Source organism: Protopterus annectens, chromosome 8.part0, assembly GCF_019279795.1.
Source record: "Protopterus annectens isolate FY-2018-M chromosome 8.part0, PAN1.0, whole genome shotgun sequence".
Lineage (NCBI taxonomy): Eukaryota > Metazoa > Chordata > Ceratodontiformes > Protopteridae > Protopterus > Protopterus annectens.
The window spans coordinates 1818906262-1818912261 of record NC_056741.1 but is presented as its reverse complement, the minus strand read 5'-3'; the positions used below and the strand labels follow the sequence as shown (position 1 = coordinate 1818912261).

Sequence of the window (6000 nt, the reverse complement as noted above, 5' to 3'; positions counted from 1 at the left end):
TAGCATTGCTCTGTGGATAATATATACAGTTCTGACTCACTTTTCTATTTTATTTGCCCTCATTTGCATGCGCGATTTGTTTCATTCTAATACCGTTGCCCATTTCTATCTCATTTAAAACATTTGCATATTATGCAAGCCACGGGATTTTTTTTTTTACTTTCTGCAGTCATGCTGACTGTGTCTTGGAAATGCCCCCCACATTGCACATGGTCACTCTTCATGCAAGATAGGATAATGTGGCAGGAAAACTATTTCTGAATCCCTATATTTATGTGTTGTTTGATAACCTAGAGAATAAAAAGGACAATTTACACATAGTTTAGTTTTACGGAAGGAGGTAACCCAGTCTTCTAACATTTCAGGCTCTCATACACACACACACACACACACACACACACACACACACACACACACACACACACACACACACATTATGTCTATCTCTGAGGTGTAGTTTTTATACCAAGAATTCAAGCTACATATTTTTTCTCCATATTAGCATTTTACAATTGCTTTTTTTAGCCAATAAGAAAGAAACAATGTGCTTCACTTTGTAGGCACAAGCAGATATTTAAGTACTGTATCTTTCATTAGTAACGTAACAACTCCTAATGAAGGGATCATCCTAGCCCAAAAGCTTGAGTTACAGGAAAAATATGCCGCTCTAATAAAAGTACATCATAAAGGTGCATACCTCTCAACTGTCCAGAATTTCATGGAATGCCAGGATTTATACCTCACAATGTTGGTCTGTGACTCATAAGATGTGTGGTTTTCTAGCAAATCACTGAAGATTGTTGTAACTAAATAATGACAGATGTTTGAATTTTAGACTTCAGGTACTTCAGAAAAATACATGCTAATGGAAAATCTGTTATTCTAGCAACTTTCTAAGTTTGTAAGAGCAACATTTAAAAATCATTCCCTGATTTGGGGCCTTTGTCCCTAACCCACACCAATTATTTTTGGATTGGGCATACATCCATGGTCTACAATGTCTTTGTGTTTTCTGTGTGAGAGTATGAGCTTTGGACCTACATATAAAATGTTTTGGAAACATCTTTATTCAGTCTATCAGTCTCAGTTAATGGTTTTGCAGAATTAATTAATCATCAAGGAAGTAAAACATTTTCAGAGTAAGGAAAACATACAATCAGTTCAGAGAACAGTGAACAAAATTATGAAGAAAAAATCAACATGTTCTGCTATCTATTATACACAAATCACACGGTAATTAGTTTATATTGTCACAACATTGTGCTGACAGATGTTATCAAAATAAAACTTTTGTCACAACAATAGTATTAGGTCATTTATAAAATTCCTAGAAGCTCTGGTGAGAATTTGTCATAATACCAGCAATTCACAGATTAATTCAATATTCCCAAATGTATTACAGACCAGACCACAGTCTGCCCTTGTTATAATTTGCAGTTAAATATTTCCAAAAAGAAGTTAACCTTTTCAACTAGGGTTACTCTGATGCAAATTCCAGTCATTCTGGTTTCTGTGTTTCTAATGTCTCCATTAAAAATGAAGTTCTACATCACAAACTAACCATTTTATTATAAGGTACAATAATAGCCATTTTCATCAGTCAGCAGAAGCATGCAAAACATTCTCAATTTCAGATAATTTGAGCTGCATCATTGCTGTCCTTACTGAAATGTATATACCTACATGGATGTAAACAGGACTAGTATGATGAATATTTGGAAAACTAAATTATGTAAATTAAGATATACTGTAATAGTAAGGATGTGATTTGTAGGGTGGCCACGGTGGTGTAGCAGTTAGTGTTGCTGCCTCACAGCAAGAGGTTCTCTGGTTCGATCCTTGGCTGGGGTGCCTTCTGTGCGGAGTCTGCATGTAATCCCTGTGGTCGCGTGGGTTTCCTCCGGGTGCTCCGGTTTCCTCCCACATCCCAAAGACATGCTGTAGGTGGATTGGACACACTAAATTGGCCCTAGGCATCAGTGTGTGCATGTGTGTGCCTTCTGTGGAAGGTTGGGTGCTGGGCTAGCAACTTGACACTGTAAAACTCCACTGCCAATCATGAGCGGACAGTGATCCGCTGTGGTGACCCCTAACTGGGAAAAGCCGAAAGAAGAAGAAGTAAGGATGCGATTCGTAGTCCTACAAAACAGTGCTTCACCAATATGCTAATGCAGTAATTACAAGCCTGCATTCTAATCAAAAACATCCAAGCAAAGTAGACAGAGAGAGAGAGAGAAGTGTATAAAGTAGGCTAAAGCAATCTGCAGGAATACTTATGTAGGTGTATGTGAATATATATATATATATATATATATATATATATATATATATATATATATATATATATATATATATATGGATCTACCTGACTACATTGACAGTTCAGAAGAGCGAAAACGACTTCACCAACACCAGAAGATCGACAAGTTAGAAGACCGACGGAGGAAAACACCGACGCTGAAAACACTGAGATGGGGAAAGGATGTGTAAGTATGCGGTAGTGACGGACGTTAGGGTGCGAGTAAGGTAAGTGTGCGATGTTGACGGTCTGTAGGGATAGGGGTGGGATAAGTGAGTTAGGGTTAGGGCGCGGGTTAGGTAAGGGTGCGAGTAAGGTAAGTGTGCGATGTTGGCGGTCTGTAGGGATAGGGGTGGGATAAGTGAGTTAGGGTTAGGGCGCGGGTTAGGTAAGGGTGCAGTAGTGATAGTTTTTGGGTTAGGGGCGGGTTAAGTGAGTTAGGGTTAGGGCACGGGTTAGGTGAGTGTGTGATAGTGACGGACCTTAGGGTTAGGGTTTCGGTTAGGGTTGTAGATAGTTGTGTATGTATGGGTTAGTGTTGGTTTGTAAGGATTTTGGTGTGCTTGTGTTGGGTGTGTGGGTTTTGGACAGGGGATTTGTTTTGTTTGTTGATTGTTGTTGTTATGATGTGTCGAGTGTATGAGGTGTCGTGTTTGTGAACTGTCGATCTTCTGGCATCGGTGAAGTCATTTTCGCTCTTCTGAACTGTCGATGTAGTCAGGTAGATCCATATATATATATATATATATATATGGAATCACTACGTAATACCGAAACTACACACTCCCAAAGCCCACAATACCGAGACTAAAATCCCTAAACCACACATTACCAACATTTTAAAAGCGCGAAATTCAAAATCGCGAAAGTACTACATAAATACAGCACACACACAAACATACACACAGCCTCCCCCCATAACCAAACAAACCACCTTACACTAAAGATAGCCCCCCTGCACCCCCCCATGTGGGGGGCTATGCCCCCCACACCCCCCGACTTTAATATTCCAACTCCGAAATCGCACAGACATACACACAAGGCAAACTCACACCCACACATTATAGCTCCTCTCTCACACACACACACGCACACACATACACACACACACACACACACACACACACACACACACACACACACACACACACTAAAGCCCGTCACAAACACACTTACACACACATACTTACCTGAACCGCAACACCAGAAGCACCAACTCAAAATCCCTTACCATCGGGATTTTGAATTTCGCGCTTCTGGTCTTTCGGTAATATTCTATTTCGGCTACATGGTCTCGAGCGGTAAGTGCCTCTTTGCACTGATGTTGTGAGGTTTGACTTCAAGAAGCTACATATAGCTGAGCTCAGCACTGCCAGGAAGCAGTCAAACTCACGTCCCCTGCTCCCTTGTTCTATGGTTGTCTGTCAAAGAACACCACTTTATTTCTTTTGTAAGTGTGGAAAGGGGTTGGAAAGAAACTTGGAAAATAACGTAAACAAAGGAAACACAGTAGAGGGTTATGCTGTATGAGGTGGTAGAAGTGAGCAGTTTATTTATTTATCTGGAAGGGGATATATATTTCAGAGAGAAAGAGGGGTCTAAGGGAAGAAAGGAAAGGATAAAGAGAAGCAAATGGAAGTATGGGAGGTCTGGAACAGATAAGGATTAGGACAATACAAATAAAAATACAGACAAGACAGACAGGGGTGGGAAGTCATACAATGGGTAAGATTCAGAGACTGATGAGCAGATGATGGACATATGGTAAAAGGTAGGAGTTGAGAAAATGCACAAAGGGTGGGTATAGCACTATAGGATGGATACACTGATAATGTGATACTGGGGCTCAGAACTGCCATGAGTATCATGCCATCCTAGAGACCATCATACAGAGCTCTGCTGACTGGTGCTTGACTAAACAGACCCCATTGTTGAGATGGTAGCTTCCAGAAGTTCAGTAGTCAACATGCGGGAAAAGAGAGTCTTGCATTCACTGCAGAAGAAGGTCATATTGGTTCACCACTTCTTCACAGCCTCTCTACAGCAGCTTCAGCCACAGGTTCACCACTTCTTCACAGCCTCTCTACAGCAGCCTCAGCCACAGGTTCACCACTTCTTCACAGCCTCTCTACAGCAGCCTCACCCACAAGTTCACCACTTCTTCACAGCCTCTCTACAGCAGCCTCAGCCACATGTTCACCACTTCTTCACAGCCTCTCTACAGCAGCCTCTGCCACAGCGTATAGCTGTGGCTGCTCTGGATGATGATGACTGCTGTGTCTTGGCCTGCCCACAAATAATGGCTACCACTTCTTACTAACAAAGAAGATCCTGGACATGTTGGGAGGAGATCACACACCTTGGTGTCATGAAGGGCTACAGCCTTGATGCTCTGGACTCTTTAAGACCTGGAGAGGGAGACAGCAGGGGAATCAAAAAATAAACATTAACAAAATGCATGTTTTTAATGATCTCAGGTTAAGTAACAACTTAGTTAAGGATACTAGAAACACGTACAAAGTCAGAGTAGCAGCGTTGCCCGCGTCCTGCGATAAATCTGGTGGTATATCTTGATCTCCTGCCATGCTGCAAATCAAAATGGAAAAAAGCGAAAAAAACCTTATTAGCAAAGTACTGGCATTGCTATTTTTATTAATTTATTTATTATTTATTTATTTTACATTTATTGACCGGGATTGTCTGACTGAGCTGAAGAGACCTTTTTCGTGAACATTTTGCTACACAAGTATTTAAATTAAATGTACAGTCCTGCCAGTAGACTTACTGGTATTGGTTCCCTCTGAAAAAGTGTAAATCATCACAATATTCCTACAGCCTGTGGCCACCTGCAAATACCTGCAGCAAGCAGTATCTCCTTATTCTGACTGTGATGGTTTCACTCACCCCCCCTCCCCTACTCTTGCAATTAATATTCTGCAGTGAGTTACCACTGTCTGCACAAGTTGCATAAAATGTTCTCATAGATAGAAACAGGGCACTACTACATGAATTTACTGCCAAAGTTGCACAGTGATAGAAAGCTTTCCATAAGTTGATAATCTTTTTTGTTATATTTTTTTTATAGGAGAATAAAGTACATAAAACCCCACCTTAAGGTAACATAATTCCACTTTCCTAAATGCTAGTTGCAACTGCTATACACAGTGGCAAATCTATTTAATATTATAAAGGACTAAGTGGAATCCTGAGAGTACAGCAACACTTTGCAACCATAACCCTGGTATTATTACTAAATAGTGCTACTGAAAGCCAAGTGAAGAAACATTTATTAAGTTACTCTCAGCACCATCCTGACGTTCTGCCACCACCTGGGCAAACACGTTAGACTACCAGCACAGCAGGTCACTGTACCTGTACTGAGACAGCTTACCTGTGCGAGATATTCCAGTCACTGACAACAACTCATCAGCAGCTTTTGTCCAGATATTAATTCTTTTCATGGAACCAACTTCTGCAGCTTGTAGCTTTTCCCTATAGTGGGTGCAGTTAACATACAGGAAGAGTTTAATCTCCCCTGCCTATCAGCTTGGGGATCTGGCCTCGGCATTCATAGATAGTATTTTGTATCAGAATCAAAAAGGAAAATGGTGTCTATTGTATGTAAATGCAACTCTAATGGTGTGAGATACACCTAATGGACTGTAACTATAAGCTTAGGCTAAAGGGCTACTGTCTGTTTC

General features: G+C 40.8%; 1 long non-coding RNA gene across 1 annotated transcript in view; it reads right to left on the bottom strand.

The window, feature by feature from the left end:
* Positions 1 to 3548: 3548 nt before the first annotated feature.
* The window catches only part of LOC122808125, a 51002-nt gene continuing 48550 nt past the window's right edge, over positions 3549 to 6000 (bottom strand). Inside the window, exons 2-3 of the long non-coding RNA XR_006365793.1 lie at positions 4817 to 4885; positions 3549 to 4707 (exon numbers count right to left, since the gene is read on the bottom strand). This is a non-coding gene — a long non-coding RNA (uncharacterized LOC122808125). The remainder of the gene's footprint in view (positions 4708 to 4816; positions 4886 to 6000) is intronic.